Source organism: Suricata suricatta, chromosome X (assembly GCF_006229205.1).
Source record: "Suricata suricatta isolate VVHF042 chromosome X, meerkat_22Aug2017_6uvM2_HiC, whole genome shotgun sequence".
In the NCBI taxonomy this organism is placed as follows: Eukaryota; Metazoa; Chordata; class Mammalia; order Carnivora; family Herpestidae; genus Suricata; species Suricata suricatta.
Genome location: NC_043717.1, coordinates 5,419,746 through 5,440,914, shown reverse-complemented (window position 1 = coordinate 5,440,914; position 21,169 = coordinate 5,419,746). Strand labels below are relative to the sequence as shown.

General features: G+C 44.6%; 1 pseudogene; it reads right to left on the bottom strand.

The window, feature by feature from the left end:
• Positions 1-9,413: 9,413 nt before the first annotated feature.
• On the bottom strand, positions 9,414-9,507 carry LOC115284536 (annotated as a pseudogene).
• Positions 9,508-21,169: the final 11,662 nt, after the last annotated feature.

The window sequence follows — 21,169 nt, the reverse complement described above, 5'->3', positions numbered from 1 at the left end:
TTAAATTTCTTCTTTGATTTCTTGGTTGAACCATTCATTGTTTGTTTAGTAGCATGTTATTTAATCTCCATGTACTTGTGCTCTTTCCAGACTTTTTCTTGTGGTTGATTTTTAGTTTCATAGTGTTATGGTCAGAAAAAACACATAGTATGACTTAAATCTTTTTTTAATTTGTTGAGACTTGTATTGTGGCCTAATACATGATTTATTCTGGAGAATGTTCTATGTGCACTTGAAAAGAATGTGTATTCTGCAGTTTTGAGATGGGATATTCTGAATATATCTCTTATATCTATATGGTCTAATGTGTTATTCAAAGCCACTGTCTCCTCGTTAATTTTCTGTAGGATGATCTGTCCATTGATGCAAGTGGGGTGTTAAAGTCTCCTCCTATAATTGTATTAACACTGATTACTTCATTTATGTTTGTTGTTTGTTGCTTTATGTATTTGGGTGCTCCCATCTTGGTTGCATATATTACAACTGTTACATTTCCTTGTTGAATTTTTTGTTTCCTGTTAGAGTCTCTCTTTTCACATTGTTTGCATAATAAACGCTTTTCCATCCCTTCACCTTCAATCTGCATGTATTTCTAGGTCCCAAATGAGTCTCTTGTAGCACCAAAGAGATGGTTCTTGCTTTTTTAAAAAATCCATTTTATTACCCTGTGTCTTGACTTAGACAGTCCATTTACATTCAGAGTAATTTTTGAGGGGTACCTTGGTGGCTCAGTCTGTTAAGTGGCTGACTTTGGCCCAGGTCCTACCTTCTCTAATGTGACCTCTTCTCTACATTTAGCTGTGGACAGTCTGTTCTGCCAGTGTTTTGGTTGTTTGCTGGGTTGTTTACATTTCTAGTCTAGTTGTATCCATGGGATGAAGGGAGCTTGGGGTCCTCCTACCCCAACATCCTCTGCAGAAGTCCTCGCGTCTTCCATCACTGTTTGAGCACTCCTTAATGTTTGGTACTGCGTGATATTTCGAGAACATCTTATTCACTACTTTAGTTTTGCAGTAAGTGGTCTCTCCAAGGAGCCCTGGTTTCTTTTACTGGAGAATGGATTTAGAAACCAAGATCTGCCTGCTGTGTATACTTATCGCTACCACAGTGTTATTGCTTCTGATAGAGCAGAGTATTTCCTAGTACGTGTATGAATATGCACACATAGACACATATTCGTGTCTGTTTATATGCTACCGACTCTTGAGTTTATGCTGACGTGTCTGATCAAGTCTCATGCCGCAGCGTTCATTTTCTTTTTCTCCCTGATTGTAACTTCTTTTCCCCAACAGTGGACAGCTTGCTTGTCATTATTCACAGCATGTTTACTAATTTGCTCAAATATTCAAAATTACTAGCACATACCCCTTGAACAGAAAATGTGCCGAATACAATACAGTATATGTGCACCTTTCTTTTTATTTTTTTAGCCTTACAGCATTTAGTCACAATACTGTTTTCCTAGTTTACTTAGGTAAGTTCTTTCCTTTTTTTGTGTGTCTACATTATTGTTTGTGATAGAGTGAAGCTCAGTTGATACTGGTTGAATCCCAGTTTGGGTCCCTGCCCCACCATCACCAACACTGTCGTGGTTGGTTTTATCTGTTTATTAATTTTTGAGTAAGTGAAACAGTAATCTAGTTCTAAAACTCAAAACTATACAAAAAGATATACAGAGAAATGTTGCTTCCCCCAACTTTCCTACCCCATTTCTATTCACCCATCCTTTCTCCATGCCCACCCATCCCTGGTAGGTAGCCAGTCACATTAGTTATTGTTTATCTGACCTGTGTTTCTTTTGCGTCCAAGAATGAACACAGGAATATCTTCTTACATCCCCTTATTTCAGCCATGAGAGAGAACATGCTATAGGGATTACTTTACACTTTGCTTTTTCACTAAGCAGCATGTTCTGGAAATACTAGTGCATAGAGTCCATGTCTTCATTCTGTATTCTTTGTTTTTCACTCAGATGTAACTTATACATAGTACAGTACACAGATTGTAAGTGTATAGCCTGGCGGCTTTCTCTGTGTCTACACCTGTGTAATCACCCCCAAGATGACGTTATGGAATATTCCTTTGTGCCCTTTTCTCAGTCATGTTCCTGAAATCAGGGTTAACTATTTTTCTGATTTCTATTACCATTGATTACTATTACCTGTTTTGAACCACATAAGCAGAATCATACAGCACATACTATTTTTCTTCTGGTTTTGTTTGTTCGGTATTACGTTTTATTCACAGGACTTTAACCCGATAGAGCTCCAGCCAGGGAGGCCTGGATCTGAAAGCCTCATCTTCTTCCAGTGTCCTGCAGCAGGATTGGTGTGGGAAGACAGCCCGCAGGTGTTCTTGCATTCTGCTCTTGGCTCTGCAAGCGATTACATCTATTTAAGAAAATAGATATTCTATAAAAGATTTTTAAAACTGGAACTGACTTCAGCAGTCCTTGGGTCTTTACACTGAAACCAACTTGAGAGAAAATTCTGCGAAGCAACTTGAACACAAGTTACAGCCAATTGGTTTGAAATAAATATTCATACACTTGATCTCTGTTTCCATAAATAACTTTGAGCAGAATCTACATAATTCTACTAAAATGTATGTTCCACGAGGCAGGGCTGATGCCCACTTCCTTTATCACTGTATACAGGCCTTCCTCAGTTTGCAGTGGGTTTATATCCTGGTAAATCATTGTAAGTTGAAAATGCAGTAAAATTTTTTTTAATGTTTATTTTATTATTTTTTTAAAGAATTTTAAAAATTTTTTTAAAATTTATTTTTGATACAGAGAGAGACAGAGCATGAGAGGGGGAGGGGCAGAGAAAGGAGGAGACACAGAACCGGAAGCAGGCTCCAGGCTCTGAGCTGGCTGTCAGCACAGAGCCTGACACGGGGCTCGAACCCATGAACGTGAGATCTGACCTGAGCCGAAGTCGGAGGCTTAACCGACTGAGCCACCCAGGTGCCCCTAATGTTTATTTTTGAGAGACAGAGAGAGACAGAGCACAAGTGGGGAAGGGGCAGAGAGAGAGAGGGAGACACAGAATGCGAAGCAGCTCCAGGCTCTGAGCTGTCAGTACAGAGCTGCATGTGGAGGTCTAACTCTAGGATTGCGAGATTATGACCTGAACCAAAGTTGGATGCTTAAGTGACGGAGCCACCCAGGTACATCAAAAATGCATTTTTTAAAACAAAGTTTATTTATCTTGAGAGAGAGAGACAATCCTAAGCAGGCTCTGTGCTGTCAGTGTAAAACCTGATATGGGGTTGCAAGATCATGACCTGAGCCAAAATCAAATCAGGAGTTGGATACTTACCCAACTGAGTGTTCCAGGTGCCCTGAAAATGCATTTAATATGCCTAACCTACTGAACATTATAGCTTAGCCTAACCTACTTAACATGCTCAGAAGATATACATTAGCCTGCGGTTGGGCAAAATCATCTAGTACAAAGCCCATTTTATTTCATGCAATTTGTTGAATACTGTCTGGAAAGTGGAAAACAGAATGGCTCTATGGAGACAGGCTGGTTGTCTGTGCTGGGTGTTGCTGCTCATGGTCGTGCGGCTGCCCGGGGCTGTAATTCGCTACCGCCACCGGCATCGTGAGAGAGGATCGTAGTGCACATTGCGAGCTTGGGGAAGGATCCAAAGTCAGAATTCCAACTATGGTTTCTACGGAATGTAGATCTCTTTTGCACCATCATGAAGTAGAAAAATTGTTCTGTCAAATCATCATAGTCAGGGACTGTCTATGGTAATCACCTAGTACATAGTTGATGAGTGAGAATAGTTGAAAAAAAAAATCAGACAACAGTGGCAACCATTCACTCACTACCTATTAATTCTCTGGAAAGTTATTTATTCTAATCATGCTATTGATTGGTAGTTTGACTGGGTCTAGCCCAGTTTTGGCATTGCGTGAGCTCATGTATATGAATGTACACTCATCCTGATGTGCTTCTGCCTTACCATCTGCCTTCATGGGACTCTGGTTCCTGCCCTCAGATGTTGTGTGAGTCCAATGCATTGGCTTCCCTCCTTCCCTTCTTTTCCCCTCTCCTTCTCCTTGTCTTTTATCAACCAACTCTGAATTGACCAACAACTCAGTGGGATTCAGAGCCCACCAGAGGTGATGACTGGGGCTGAGAACATAAGGGCAAAGGGTTATTTGGTGTCTACAGATGGACTGAAGCTGTCTTGTTCATCCTTTTGCTCTAACTGGGGTTTTCATGGAGAAGGGCTTCTCTGCCTTCAAGAGTGGAAAGGAGACCTGGTAGATACCTAGATTAAATGTTTTCTTTTTAAAATTTTTTTCATTTTTTAAATTATTTATTTTTGAGAGACAGAGAGAGAGAGAGAGAGCAAGAGCAGAGGAGGGTCAGAGAGAGGGAGACACAGAATCTGAAGCAGGTTTCAGGCTCTGAGCTAACTGTCAGCACAGAGCCCCATGTGGGGCTCGAACCCACAAACTGCGAGATCATGGCCTGAGCTGAAGTCGGATGCTTCACCGGCGGAGCCCCCCAGGCGCCCCTAGAGTGAACATTTTCTGAGCGATCTGCTAGGTGGCCCATTCTGGGAGAGAACACATGGCTCATTCTTTCTTGGTTGGGCTCTCGGCATGGTCTACAGCTTGGCACACAGGAAAGAATCCCTGCAGTCTTAGCCTACGCCGTTTTGGCATGATGGACGGTGGTGGTAGGATGAGAAAAAGACGTTTGTAGTGGTCTCTTGTCCAGTCGGCTCTGAGGAACACTTCCGCTTAGCGCGTGAGTGCTGGGTGCATATCCCTGCATGATGATAGGCTGTCGTACTTCTTATTCTGCACCCCACTCAGCAGAAGCAAAGCCCGCCAGCCCTGTGCTTTCTGGTTTAAAGTCCTCACTCTGATAACTGGAGTTACCTGCCGAAGGAAATTCCGTAGCTCGGTGATAATCTCCTACAGGCAATTTCAACTAATGAGGGGAGAAATGTCCTAATTTACAAGGGAAAAGACAGTTGTCTTGAGAATAATTAATTTCCACTATGAAAAATGCATGTATTAGTATGGTTACCTTCAAGAATTAATTACCTTTGTCTTTGACTATTTGTCTTTTCTGGGATGTTGCTTACGTCAAAATGTAATTAAAATGTTTAGCACATAACAAATAAAAAATCATCACTGCACTGCTTTAATGCGAGCATGCCAGAAAGGAAATCCTGGTGTGTAGACAAACTGCAACATCTCATTTTATTTTCTTTGGACCAGGACATTGGCCACATCTTGGGAGACGGCAATATCTGTTTTCATGCTACCTTTTTTAGTGAATCCAAGATTGAATTGCCTTCTGCTAATGCTGAGGGTGGCTAACAAATAACATGGGCTCCTTACTCTTAGGATTTGTGGGTGCTGAGGGAGCTTTGGATGTTTCGATCTCTTTTGCTCGCCCTGTGACTGTCTCCAAGTACCTGAGTCCTGGAGGGGCAATGGAATGTTATGGATGACCGCCCTCTGTGAGTTGGCAGGGTGGAGACCATGGATTCTTGCTCCTTTTCTGGTCCCGTATGCTCTTCTGTAACCTTGCTGTTCCCCATCATTAGGTGGCATCTACTTCCTCTCCCGTGAACCTGAGCAGGCCTTTATGACCAGCTCAGAGAGCAGACTGTGGTCAGCGTGATGCTGTGTGACTTCCTACGCTAAACCATAAAATCCAACATGACTCCCACCTCTTTTTCTGCACAATCACTGGGTTCGAGGAGGCCCATGCCGCAAGAAGAGACCATGTGTAAGTTGTGCAACCAAGAGTCCTAGCTGAGATCTTTGCCGATAGCCAGCATGTATCTGCAAACCTATGAGTAAGATTCCAGAGGATTCCAGTCCCCAAGCAGAGACCAGGAGGAGCAGAAATGAGCTATCTCTGTCAGCCCCTGTTCAAACTGAAGATTGGTGGACAAATTTGGGATAATTTGTTATGCTACCATAGTAACGGGAACATAAGATAAGACTTGTGATGAAAGGAATACTTTTGAGGAAAAATCACTTGTCACATTAAATTAATGTTTTTGGGAAGAAAATGTTTTGTGGACTAAGGATCAGTTAGATAGTCCATAACAGAGTAAGTGTAAATGGCTGCCAACGCATGCACGCACACACAAACACGTGCCTGCACATGTATGAATACACACTCATTCTAATAATATACTTCAACCTTACCATCTGCCTTCTGCTATAAAGCAATGCTGCTTAACCTTCTTAGATTATTCATAGGTCTGCTCTACACCAACTGGAGCACAGGGAAATCTTGATTTCTCTCTTATTTCTCACATTTTTCCTCAAAGGCATAAAGAATATTTATAATTTTCCCCCTTGCCTTGGTTTCAAGGTCTGCTGGTGCCAGTCTTCAGAGGCTGACAGGCCTGCTCACCATTCTTCTGGGGACTATAAAATGCTCTCTCTGTGGCTTGAATTGTCATGAATCCAAAGCTTGAGGAGATGAGCCTTGAATGGAAATAGGTCCCGTTATAGCTCCTTTTCCCCGTCACTGGAGCTGGCACTGTAGCGACGCTGTGATTTCAAAAATAAAACACATGTCAGCCCTTTGCAACCTCACATTCTTTAGAAATCTGTGAAACAAGGAAAATAACAACTTTCCGCCGAGCGACCTCACAGTCCCGCGGGCTGGAGTAACGGGTTTGTGCTTGCTGCAGAGTGCTCTGTGACGCCGAGGGGCAGGCTGCGTCCAATGTATTGCTAACAGCGTCAGATAAAATTTGCCAGCAGAATTTGCCACCAAAGTTGCTGCATCAGTCCTGCCATCAGTTCACAAAAGCTCACCTGATGAAGAAGCACTGCTCTCCTCAAGCACTAAAAATGGCCTTTGGAGTTGTGTTTAAGCAGTTGGCCATGCACTTTCCCTTCCCAATGGCTTCTGTCACTGGCACTGGCAGAAGCGCATTTCCACCACCCTCCCTGGCTCTTCGCGCTGACGGGAATGCACGTGGCTCTGGGGAGCGCCCTGTGGCTTTCAGCAGGAAGTGTGCTCTGCCAGTTTGAATGCAAACCCTTCCGTGTCTTTGTCAAATAGGGCCAGGACATTTTTCACAGCACTGAGAATGATTTGTTTTCTCCAGGTGTTGATTGTTCTTTGGAGTTAACAACATGGTTTCTTTTTATTTCACAAGCACATGCTGACTGCAGGGATTCTCTGAGTATTAGGGCTCGTGGTCATCTTATATATAAAACTTCCAGAAAAGGGAGCCAGAAATTCAATGAGGGATGATGAAGCCATTTAGCCAGAAGGCAGAGTTTTAGCGGTTGACAGCATTTATTAAGATCTCCCGTCCAGGAGACTACATCTTCCCTCCCAGAGTACCGCCTCTCAGGGTCGGGGTCGACACAGCATCCGCACAGAAGGCCACAATTTCCGCGGGTCCCTGGAACACGTGGACTCATCCAGGGAGATGAGGCTGAGCTTTCCGCATCTCACAGCAGCCTTGGCACATGGGGCTGTGGTTCAACCCACGGAACCAGGGAGTGAAGGGGAGTGAGTGTAAATTTGATTGGCGGGCTCTTCCTTATGTGCATACCCTTCTTTATATTCTTGTTTTGTGATCTCTGGGAGCAGGTGACCAACACGCTTTTGCTCAAATGGCATCTGGGGTCAGGCGGTAATTAATGTTAATGTTTGCAGTAGCTGTGGGTGTAAGAATGCTGGGAATGCTGCGGCCTGTTGGGAACAGCTAAGTGTGTGAACTAGCTCCATTTGCTCACGTTTTAAAAAAACTGCTTTGGCAAAGGCCAGCAGGACCCCAAGCCACACAACTTGGGGGGCTCAGTGCATCATGAAAATGTGGAGCCCTTTTTTCAGGGCTTAAAGATTGCAACAGCAGAGCATTAAACCAGGCGTGGAGTCCTTCTGTGCATAGTTTGACCTTTTCTGAACTGTCATATAATTGGAAGGACACAGTGTGAGGCTCTTGTGTCTGGCTCCTTTCACTTAGCATAATGCTTTTGAGGTTCATCCACAATTTTGCATGTGTGCGTGGTTCTCTCCTTTTAATACCTGGAGTGTTCAGCTTTGTAGATGTGTCACCCTTTGTTTATCTGTCGAGTAATATTTGGTTTGTTTCCAGTTTTTGGTGATTGTGATTACAGCCTCTGTCATCATCCCCATTCTTGTCTTTGGTGGACATCGGTTTTCACTGTCTTTACGCAGGAGCATAGTCACGGGCCGCACAGAAAGCGTGACCTCCCGGCAGCGTTCCGTTCGTTCCGAACTTTTGTCAGGACTTGTTATTGTCAGTCTTTTAACTTTAGTCATCCCAGTAAGTATGGAAGAGTTTTTAATTTGGGTTGCTTGATGAGTGAGGATTTTGAGCGTCTTTTCATATGCATATCAGCTATTTATATCTTCTATTTTGAGATATCTATTCCAACATCTTGCCCATTAGAAACTGGATTATCTTCTCATTACTGAGTACAAGAGTTACATGTATACTTTGGATATAACCCTTCTTTCTGTCAAATATGTTTTGCAAAAAATTTTCTAGTCTAAAATTTCCTTTTCATTTTCTTGACTGTCTTTCAAAGAGCAAAAACTTTTGATCTTGATACTGTCGATTTTATAAAATTTTAGAAAATAATTGTGCCTTTTAATGTCTTTAGAAACCCTTTCCTTATTCAGTTTCCCAAAGATTTTTCTCCTCTGTTGTAGAAATTTAATGGTTTTAGCTCTTTCATATATGATGCATTTTGTGTTAACTTGTGAGTTTGGAGTGAAGTCATATTCAAGATTTGTTATATCTAACTGCTTTGTTTACAAAGTTTGAATTTTCATTTGGAAAATTTCAAAGTGAGCTCTCTGTTGATTTGATGGCTCAGCAATAATATTATGCTCTCTGTACATTTCTGTTGATCTCTCCTCAGTTTGAATCATTTGGGAAATGGGTCTAGTGTTATGGATGAAGGACAGCTAAATATCTTTTTTTCAAATGCATGATGAAAGATCCACTCATGGGTGATGGGCATTGAGGAGGGCACTTGTTGGGATGAGCACTGGAGACCAATGTATGGAAACCAATTTTATAATAAATTTTATTTTTAAAAAAGGGAAAGATTCGCTCACACAGTACATTATTTTTGGTATTTCCTCTTGCTTAGAAGGCATTTTGCCAGTCACCCACGGGTGATCACAGCGGGCTTTTCTTCCTGGGAACTCCATTTCCCAGCCTCTCTTGCAGTTGGCTGTGATCCCATCCCTGAGTTCCAGTCCCCGGAATGTGAGTAGAAGTCACGGATATGTGGGACTGACCCATGGCGACCCGTGACCTTGCCTGCCTGGTTGGACCTAGGTGAGCGCGGCAACTCCAGAAGCCATGTGCTGAAGATGGCCACGCCGTAGATCGGAGGCAGCCCAAGGTGCCTGGAGAAGAGCTGGCCCTGGGACATTCCAGGAGTGACAAATATTAAACTGACACGAACAGATACTACACTTCATCTTAGCCAAAGGGCCGAGAAGCGATGATGAGTGACAAATAAACCATCATGGTGTGAAACCACTGAGATTAGGAGGTAGTATTACTAAAAGTAACAGTTCCATCTGAGGGAGTAAATCTTCAATAAGTACAGAAATGAGATTTGTCCCTGTTGTTAAAATCTTCTCCCAGGCTGACTACAGTCTTCTGGGGGAAGCCCCTGCCTCAGAGATGGTGTGTGCTTGCTGCCTTCAGCGACCCCAGGAACCAGATGTATGTTAATACTGATACATTCCTTGTTGCTTGCGGCATCTTTTTAGAAGGGCAGAACCTTAGGACACAGTCATCTCTTATTCACCTCTCTGGTCTGTGTGTGCATAAACAACGTGGAGAATTCTTCAGTTACCAGCCTTCAGATTTCAGAAATGTAGGCGGTTTCTTTGTTGTGTGTGGCGGCCAGAATAGTGCCTCCCCCAAAGACGTCCATGTCCTGATTCCCTGGGCCTGTGAATATATGGAACTTGGCGGGTGTGATGAAGTTAAGGATTTTGAGATAGAGACGATTATCCTGGAGAATCTGGGAGGGCCTAATGTAATGACAAGGGTCCTTACAAGAAGGCGGCAGAGTTAGTCAGTGAAGACGCTGCACCGCTGCTTGCAGGTGGGGGGGAAGGAGCTCTGCAGGTGGTCTGCAGGCAGTCTGCAGAGCTCGGGAGACCCAAAGGAGTGGATTCTCAGAGCCTCCAGAAGGAACTAGCTTTGTTGACACCTTGATTTTAGGACTTTGATTTCCAGAACTGCAGGTAATAAATTTGTGTTTCTGTAAGCCATGAAATTTGTAGTAATTTTTAACAGAAGCAGTAGGAAACTCATACAGCATTATCTGGGATTTGTACTGTAATTTCAGAGTCTTTAAAATTACTACATTTTCCTTCCAGCCTGCCTCTATATATACTGTAGGAAGGGAGGGAAACCAGGAGTAACTCTTCCTGTCTCAGGATAAGCCAGCCTGGGGGCTGACAACATGGCAGCTAAAGGTGAACAAATGATAGGTCAGCTTGTAACCACAGTTGCCAAATCCTCCACCGATGGGCAATGTGAGGCATTTCCCAGGAACCATGCTGCAAAACCTTGACCTTTAATGGAAAATTCTGACATCTTCTCATTTGGTATGAAGAGTAGGTAACAGCAGGATGAGCGTAGGTTCTTTCTGGCTTTGTTGTGGTCGCCATTTTTATTCGGTGAGTGAAAAACCACCATCCTTCCCATCGATAATTAGGGTATTAGGAATCTGTCATCTCAATCTGCCTTCTTCTTTCGTGTTTCAAATGAGCTAGCTCTCCTAAAATATTTAGTATATTCTATTTGGGGAAGAAGACAATCCAATCATGAAACCAAAATATGGTCTTTTCTGTCTCTGTCTCTCTGATTATATGAAATTATTCTCCTAAACCTACACGAAGTAGTAATCATTTGTGGTAGAACAACCTTGTGTTTCTTTCAGAGACAACCCTTGCTCCTGTGCTTCCTTGCCTTTCTTGCCAAGAAAATGCCGTGGCGAACACGGTGTTCACTATGATGAAGACCAGTCAGTTTTCAGCCAGTGATAAATCGTTTGCAGTGAACATAATCATCCATTGAGGATTTTTTCACTCTATTTCACATCTCTTATTGGATTCTGTACACCACTGCAGAAATACAAGAATAGCATCTTCCAGATCTGCTCCTAACTCTAACTCTAAACTGTGCAGATAAATAAATAGAGTCCTGTGCCCACAGCATCCACAGCCGCCATGGAGTGGTGATTTCTAACAAGGGAACATCCAGCTGTGTGCAGCTCACTTTTCTGTTGAGAGAAGAACAGCATTCCCCAGGGTTTTCCCCGTACTTGTCTGTCGGTGATATGTGTACCTGAACTCTTACAGAAATTCAATTAATTTTCCCGGATTTGGGGATATAATACATCTCAAAGTGAGCCACATAAAAGTGCACAGAGATAAATAACATGAAGGATCGTCATTAAACATTCACTGAGTTCCCACAGGGCCGCGCACGCTGTCCCAGTGGGGTTGTGATGTCTCCTCTCCTCAAGGGCAGAAAAGCCACGGAGTTTGCCTCCTGGAACGCAGTATCCTACTTTGCTAGCAGTTTAGGGAGGCAGCACAGACTGCCCGCTGCGGGAAGCCTAGTGCCTGTGGTCTATGAAAGTGTTTTAATTTTTTTAAAAACCAGAAGAAAAGGCATGACAGTAGTCCAGCATAGATTAGGTTAATCTTTATATAAAGGATCATAAAAATATAGAAATCAATATACTTAATATAGATATAGAAATGTGCATGACACCTAAATGTATATGAATAATTCATATATTAAAACATGAATAAATATTGTGAACTTATAATTAATAATTTACATATTTTCAATAATGATGTTATACAATTATATCATAGTAAGACTTACAATGTATATTTGAAATAATTATGTTATATGCATTATATATGATATTTACACACATATTGATATATACATGTGATTTATATAAAGATATGATTTATATTATATAATTAGTTATATAAATAATGATGTAAGGTATATGTTATGTACTTATTATTACCTCATAAATACATATCCTTTTATAAGTATATATATAAAATGCCACAACAAAGTTCCGAACCTTCCACCTCTGCTGAAAGAAGCATCTAGAAAGAAAATGCTCACTCAGGGGTTCTCTTCTAAGAGGGAAAGTAAGTTAGCTGGGAACAAGGAAAGTCTCAGGTATAAGCGAGAGGTGCTCCAGGGCAGGGATGTGCAGGATCTAGGAGCCAGAAGACACTAGAAGCTGGCAGGGAGAGAACCGTGTGGCCTGGGCCTCGGGCCTGCTCGTTGGCACCTTGGGGAGTGGGGTGCGGTGGCTGTCAGGCATGCTGGGATTCCTTCCTTCACGTGGCTGAACACAGGCAAATGCAGCCACCCTCTGGGAGTCAGCACTTTCAAGTCTCCTTTTCCTTACCTGCTCTTGGATATGGCAAGTTCTGGAAACCAAGTCAGCTGGTGTATACCCTTTCATATTGGGGACAGGACTGTGTTCACACTCAGTGTTGGCAAGGAAGAGACAGCACGATTCTCTACTAGAGATATTTGCTTTTTGTGTGTGTGTGAGATTTTAACACACCTTTCTTCATACCTGAAAGAATAAGTAGCCAAGACATCAGACACAGAACATTTAAATATGTTTAGCACACTTGTCTCAGTTGATATATATAAAACATTATAGCTCAAACTGGAAAATATACAATTGTTTTCAAAGTGCACATAGAAAATTTACCAAAATCAACCATACACTGGCTCATAAAATATGAACAAGTTTAGGAGATTAAAACTCACTGAGTGTATTACCTCACCACAATGGAAGTGTGTTACACATCAGCGACACAAAGGCAACTAGAAAATTCTCAACTTAGAAACTAAGCAGTAGACTTCTAAATAGTCCATGAGTGAAAGTACAGGTTGGAGTGGAAATTGGAAAATACTTGAATGGCAGTGAAAACACGGCCTATCCAAACGTATGGCATTGGGTAAGATCCATGAAAAGAAGACCATGTTTGCTGTTACATGCACACATGAGAGAAGGTGAAATGCCACAAATCAAGGATCTAAACATCATCCCCAGAAGTTCAAAGGGAAAGAAAAGAATAAAGGTAAGAACAGAACAGAAATTAATAAAGTGGAAAACAGAAGTAGGACAGAAAAATCGAGAAAGCCAAAGTTCAGAAGCAGAGCTTGGTCTCTGAAAGCACTCGTAAGACTTATAAATCCCCGGAAAGACTAATTGTGAGAAGAAAACGAGTCACAAGAAACTGAATTCAGGAATGAGAGAGAGGATAGAACTAAATCTCTGCCCTGCATTAAAGAGAAAACAAGAGGAAATAATAACCCTTTGCCAATGTGGGCCAGCACTTAGTGGGAAAGGATGAATTTATAAGAACACACACAAAGAAATAGGAAATTAGAATTGTACTATGGGGTTTTTAAGAAATGAAATCCATAAGTAAACTTGTTTCCTCAAAGAAAACTCCAGATCTGGCTTAAGTGTGCTGGTGAATTCTTCCAAACATTGGAAGAAGAAGCCAGTCATATGTAACCTGAAGTTTTCCTTTTATGTAGTGATTTTTTTTTTTTTACAAACACATGACAATTCTGTAGTTGTTCTCTATCTCTCTCTGTCTCTCCAAAATAAATAAAAATTAAAAAAAATTGTTTTGAAATCGCTTTTTAGCAGCGTGACCTGTGAAAAAATGAACAGAAGCTCCTGTTTAAATTTTTTTAAATGTTTTATTTATTATTGAGACAGAGAGAAACAGAATGAACAGGGAAGGGGCAGAGAGAGAGAGAGACACAGAATCCAAAGACAGGCTCCAGGCTCTGAGCTGTTAGCACAGAGACCGATGTGGGGCTCGAACCCACAAACCATGAGATTGGGACCGGAGCCGAAGTTGGACGCTCAACCGACTGAGTCACCCAGGCGCCTCCAGAAGCTCCTGTTTAAATTTTTCTATGCGGGATCCATACACCCGTGTTCCACAGAGTGGACATTCTTCCAAAGAAGTTATCCCACAGTTGGAAGTCACCCCCCAACATATGTTCCTGACGTAATATGTGTGTGAAGCTTCTTTTAGGAGGAAAGTGAAGGAGCCCGACGTTTTCAGGGTGGCACTGGAGCGCCACTGTCTCCCCCGCACAGACCGCCAGGCTGGGCTTCGCGCACTCATGCAGCCGCTGGGGATTGCTCTAAGACAGCGCTCTTGACTGCTCCCCCGAGTTCCCGTCTCAGGAGACAGCTTGCTACGGAGCGGGCCATCCACCATTGTCCTCGTCCTAAGCCCAGGAAGAGGGAAGAGCGAAGCATCCAGCAGAGGACTTTGCCCTCAGGGCAGGGCCCTGAAGGTGATGCGTGTTCTCTGCAGATGACTGGGTTCAGTGCCCGTCTGTCCTTCTCCCATTGCCCTGCTCTCCCTCTCTGCGTCTTTTGTGAGGGAGTCAGCAAACGTACAAGGGTTTATCGCGTCTGTCCAACAAGATACGCTGTTGGCGAACCTCGTCTGGAGCCTCCAAGTCCCCTATAACCTGAGGCTTTCTCTAAGCAGCCGAGGGCAGTTTCTACCTGCGCTGGAACGTCCAGGCGCATTTTGTGACGCCTGACCCCAAAGCTGTTGATCTCCTCTCCAGACTCTGGAACTTTCAGTTCTCTCTCTCAGCACAAGAATCCCCAAGCAGCTTGTTAGACGTGCGTATTCTCTGCCCCCGCCTGAGACTCACAGTCACCAGGCCTGGGCTGGCGTCCAGGGACCGCCATCAGAACCAGCTCCCAGGTGATCCTGTACCAGGTGGTCCGTCCTCCCGTTGGCCGGGGAGAAACAGGCCAATTATGGGCACTTTGGACGCCTTGTCCAGGTGACTGGGATCACCCTCTTTAGGTGGAAAGAGGACATTTCCTTTCCACCAGTTTTAAAAATGAAGAAAACCGATTCATTTAGCAAAGAAAAGCAGTAGCATGATAGATACCGTTCATTTGTGTTTGACCCACAGGTGCATTTTGTACCCGGTGGGCAGAACCACCCAGTGTGGTCCAATTCCAGATTGTTCAGGGAAGGAACGGAAGCTAAAAAGATGAGGAAGTACTCCAATATTATTTCCTGATGATCCCCATTGTCTACCCCAAGCCTGTTTTTTAAAACACCCAAGCTGAGACTCTACCTTTCCGAGGTCCGCCCCGATATTTTCTGCAGTAGTCCTTAAACCACAGAAACAAGTGGGGTCTCTGGCCTTAACCAGGCACTTGCTCACATACCCTCTCACAAGGTTTGCGCTGGGGGTGGGTTTTGCTCTTGAACATGGGTTGAGTGTAGAAGGTGCCCCTCTTCCTTTTTTCCTCACCAGCCCTGGCCACGGTCCGCAGCGTGGCCTGTATGTCAGAGCCTGGTTCACTTTCCTGTTTCGTTGCATATTAGACACAGGTATGCTGCTTGGTCCTGAAAGTGCACCGTCTTTCAGAAGCGGGTTTCAAAGCCTTGCTGTTAAGGTGGATGTCTCACGGCATTCCAGAGAGCAGACCGTCTGGTGGCAGGCCGTGCGAAGGAAGTGAGAAAGGAAAAACCAAGATGCTGTATAGGCTGGTGGGGAGTCGCCCACTTAGATGCTGGCAAGTGCGCACGTTTCCGCTGGCCCGGATCCAAGAGTCCCCACAACTTCCAGAGTCAGAACGGGCAGCGAATGAACCAGCCACCCGCACAGCCAGATTGCACTGGAGGGCATACTGGCCTGTTACCTGAACCAGGGTGCCCCTCACTCCTCTCCGTGCCGGCCGGCCGCTGGGAACATTTTGGGGAAGGGCTACACCTAGCCTGTCTTCAAGTTTAAGGCCAGACCCGCCGGGGTGCCCCGATTCCAGATAATTCAGGGCGAGAAGGCAGAAAGCATTGTAGTCATCTCAGCATTTCATTAGGCTCTGATCGACACACCGGAGATGAGTGACACAGATCAAATTGTCTGTGGGCAGCAATATTCTCTCACTTTGGAAGATGGCATATTAAATGCGACTATGGAATATTACCGAGTTATTATGTTTGTGAAGTTTCTGATAAAAGGAATACAACATTTTATATGACAAGAAACACAACAAACTTATGCATGTAGAAAAGATCTGGAATAAAATATTTTAAAAGCTTAGCAGGTTTATTTTTGTATTTATTTAAAATATTAAAAAAATTTTAATGTTTTATTTATTTTTGATACAGAGAGAGAGCATGAGAGGGGGAGGGGCAGAGAGAGAGAAGGAGACCCAGAGCCGGAAGCAGGCTCCAGGCTCTGAGCTAGCTGTCAGGACAGAGCCTGATGGGGGGCTCAAACCGACGAACGTGAGATCTGACCTGAGCTGAAGTTGGAGGCTTAACCAACTAAGCCACCTAGGCGCCCCCCCCATTTTTTTTTTTTTTTATTTTAAAAATTTTTTAAATGTTTATTTTTGAGAAAGGGAGAGAGAGTGACTGAGCGTGAGTAGGGGAGGGGCACAGAGAGGGAGACACAGAATCTGAAACAGGCTACAGGCTCTGAGCTGTCAGCACAGAACCTGACGTGGGGCTTGAACTCATGAACCCGGAGATCATGACCTGAGCTGAAGTTGGACTCCCAACCCCCTGAGCCACCCAGGCGTCCCAGCGGTTAGGTTTAAATGATAGCTGTGGCTTCATTTTGATTTGTGTTTTTCTCCAGAGTTTCTTTAATAAGTAAGATGTATTTTAAAGTAAAAACTTCAAAAATTAGTGATCTGTGAAAAGCATTTTGATAATTTTATCACACTTTCCAAATATTTTAACTTTAAATACTGATGCAGACGATTACCCTGAATTTAAACATTGGTGCTTCCTTCCTCTAGGTTATAAACATGCTATTCCCATTCCCCAAAAAAGAAGAAAAGAAGTATCAGTCAGAGTGGATGAGCAGTTAGGCACTTCTGTTCTCAAATATTCTTTTAAAATAATACATCCGTCAAAAAAGGATCAGTAATTTAACATGTACATTGAAAGAAAAGCCAGTTTATAAGCACAACTTTATCAAGAAGAGAAATTCCAATTCTGTTTCTCTATCTGTAGATTTAATGACCCATACTGTAGACTTGGGCCAGGTGTGGTCGGAGGGAGCAGCCCCTGGGATCTCGTTAGCAGTGTAGACACCCCGGGATCTCGTTAGCAGTGTGGACACTCAGGCCTGCCCAGACCTTCAGATTCGGAAGCTGCATTGTAGGGATGCCCTGAGGGGAATGGCATGTCCATTAAAATGTAGGACTGCTCTAACGAGCTGTTAACATCGTAAAACATCTGTGAGTGAAATCTGTGTTTGCCTTTAGGAAATGATCGTTAGTCATGCGTCCAGAATGCCTTTGGTTATTGTGTGTTGCCTAGAATAGTCTCCTTACTTTCATTCTTCATTTTTAGTTGTCTGTTTTCCATTACCTTGTCCTTCCTGATAGGGCAGAGCAGTTTTCTTAGATGAAAGGTAAAAGGTGTGAGGGAGAGAGACAGATGTGCCCCTTCCTTCTAGTCTCGGGGGACATTTGGCAATGTCTGGGGACAGTTTGGGTTGTCACACCTGGGGTGGGAGGTGCTGTTTACATCTGGTGGGGAGACTTGAGGAATGCTGTTCAGCATCCTGTGGTGCACAGGAGGGCCCTCTTTCCTCTGCAGATGTTTTCGAGAACTCCCCCCCCCCCATCTCATTTGTATGTTTCTCTGCATTGTCTCCGCCCAAGGTAATTGTCTCCACCATTCATTTGTTCACATGTTAGCCGCCGTGAAGCCTAGTGCCTTGCATTTATTTACCCCTCCCACCTTTATATCACAGAGGTCAAGGGCCCTTCCCAGCCCACCATATCAGGGGTCCCTGATGTCCAGAGCAGTCATCATTAGTGATGTTGACCTTGTTCCCTTGTTTAGCACAGTACTTCTGTGCCGTGAAGTTGTGGTGCCTCCCATTCCCGTACCCTGTTCTTTGGACTTGAGTCACTATGGTCAGTCTGACCGTTAATTTTGAATTCCTCTTTTGGCCCGAAGGGCAGCCTGAGTTTCTCGCCTATAAATTACAATATGGATTCGGTGTCCTTGAAGCTAACAGCCACCACTTTAACTGTGAAACAGAGCTGTAGAAGAGGATTTAAGATAGTAAAGGAATTTTCTTTAATGGGCACAGATGTCACTGAGATTTCCTTTGAGCTGCTGTTGAATTCTTAAAAAAAATTTTTTTTAATGTTTATTTATTTTTGAGAGAGAGACAGAGTGTGAGCGGGATAGGGGTAGAGGGGGTAAAAACAGAATCCTAAGCAAGCTCCAGATTCTGAGCCTGACGTGGTGCTCAAAGTTACAGACCATGAGGTCATGACCTGAGCAAAGGTTGGACACTTACCTGACTGGGCCACCCAGGTGCCTCTGCAGTTAAATTCTTTTGTGTGTTAAGTTACGACACAAGACGGGAACACATGGGTAAGTTTTTGTTGTCTATGTGTAGCATCAGGGCAGTTTTCTCCATGTCATTTAATCCATACTACAAGGTGCTGCTCCCATTTTGCAGATAAGAAAGGTGAGGCTTGCAGAACCTAAGTAATCTGTGCCACACAGTGAGCACTTGAAGTGTACTTTATAAAGAGGCTGCTCAGCTCCAGAGCCCTGATTCCTTCTGTAATATCATACAATCTTTGTGATAAAAAGAAAGGTAAATGGAAGAGGATTCTTTAAAAATCTGGTGGAGTCTGCCGGGTTTTCAAGTAGAGTATCATGTCATCTGCGAAAAGTGAAAGTTTGACTTCTTCTTTGCCAAGAATTATTAACTTCTAATAGGGGATTGAATGAGTGGGGTGTTAGCTAATAAAGAATAAGGAGAATTATAATAAATGTAAGAATAGCAGCTAAAGGAACACCCAAACCCACAGGGCTGAGACAGAGCCCCCCCGCCCCAGGAAGAGACCCCATCCATGGTGGAGACGGAGCCCCTAAGAATGCTGCCCCCTAGGAGCAGCCCCTGAGGAGCTTGGGTAAGACCTGCATGGATGATTTTTCCCCACCCCACAAAGGTGAAATAAAGTCCTGAAGAAAAAGTCCCCAAGGGCTGAGGCAGAGTTCCCAAGAAAGACCCCCATTCAGGGGCTGAGACGAAACCCAAAGAAGAGCTTCCCAAGAAGAGATCCCGCCACATCAGGCCAAGATGGAACCCCTCAAAAGATGAGTTCCTCCCAGAGCTGAGTAAAACCCCCCAGGAAGAGCCCCCACCCCCACCGAGGACTGATGATATAGAGCCTCAAAGAGAACCCTAAGGCTGAGACAGACCCCCCAGAACAGACCCCCCACCACGAGGCTGACGTAGCTGCCTCTCCCCCACGGAGAAACTCACACCCCAGGCAGAGTCAAGACCCCCAAGGGAGAGACCCCTTTCAAGCTGAAATATCTCCTCCAGGAAAAGTCCCTGGTCTGAGGAAATGTCCCCTGAAACACACACACTCCCCCAGGCCTCCACCCAGACTGTGTGCAGCAGGGCATGGCTGTGGCCCACCACATGGCAAAAGCTTGGCCTGGTGCCATGCTGGTAGAACTTGCTAGAAATCCGCCCTGGGGAACTTAGCAGAAATGTGCCCTGGAGGATACCACGGAGCCGCCTCTGGAGAGACACCTCAGGTCAAAACTGCCAGAACTGCCTCCAAAGTGGTGCTGGGGGAGCTGCAGGGGGCCTTGCACTGTGGGAGCTGGGGGGCTGCAGGAGCCTGGTGGGCACCAAGAACCAGGAAGCGCGGCTCTCCAGCGCCCTCTACTGACCAGGCTTAGCAGGGCAGAAATGTAAAGGGCCCAGATCCATTTCCACGCAGCCAGCAAGAAGGATGGGCTTGGAGCAGAGAAGGCAGTCATGGATGCACAGCCTACGCCATCCTTTTGACTACCGAGCTTCTGCAGGAAGTCTGCTCACCCGGGAAGCACCCCACTCTGCATTGCCACCCAAGGAGACACAGCTATCTTTCTCACACTTTCCATCAAATGAAACTAACAGCCCCAGAAGTCACCACTGACTGTATTTATTACTCTCAAACTCCGTCACAGTTTCCCAGGACAGAGTGCCACCTAAAGACAGAATTGTAAAGTTAACTCCCCAAAACGTGCGTGGAAAATAAAAAATGGAAAGGGGGGAGAACGATTCGTTGCTCTGTCTATGTATTGCAATCATTCGGTTCAGAACCTGGGGCAGTGACCTCGAGGTGGGTCCATGGCCCACCTGGACTCCTGTGTGTCAGGTGCCACCTTTTAACACCTGACTTCTAACATCTCCTACCATAAGACCCCACATTGACTTCTGGGCCAGAGTGGCACCGTGGGTCCCCAGGAATCCGGGTTTACTCAGAAGCAGTGCATAGTGATCCCTGGGCCGTCTGAGTATTTCTTTCTCCCCAGTACATAGTCACTCTGGTAAATGCCAACAGGTCCCTTTGGAGGAGATCTGAAGGAATATTTACCGTGAGTACTTGCAGAAATGGTAAGGCTTCGAAGGGGACCTGGCCTCTCAAGGGCTTTTTCTGGGCTTGGGAACTGACTGAAGTACGGAAACCAGAAGAGAGGCAGAGACTTTCCGTCATGGCGATGCACGTCAGGTTTTGGCTAACCATCCAGAGCTTTTTACATTACCTATCTATCAGGCAGTACTCTAGTAAGCTGCCATTTATTTCATTTGCAGGGGCACTGGGACACACTCGCCGCCACCAGAGATGCCTGTGGGCGAAGGCGTTCTGATTGCCTGTACATCCCGCTGCCTTGCGGTGAATGTGCCCACCTTGCCCTTGGCAGTGACGTGCCGCCCTCGGTCCTGCTGCTGCAGGGTGCCCTATACCCACTGCAGTCAGGGAGCCCATCTCAATGGAGGCAGCCTCGAAAGTCACAGCCAGCCCACAAAAGAGGGAAGCCACACCGCATTTCAAGGAGGCTCCCCTCACTCATGTATTTCTCAATGCCTCTGGGCTTCTGCTCCTTCATGTGGGACAGTGTTGGGTGGATGGGGGGTGCAGAGCACACACAGAACGTCCACTCCAGCGTTCGTGTCTCCCCACGCCTTTGGATTCCCTCTTCTAATCATGACGTTGCAGCTTTATAAACTGCAGGTCCAGATCTCAGCCAATCAGCTAAGT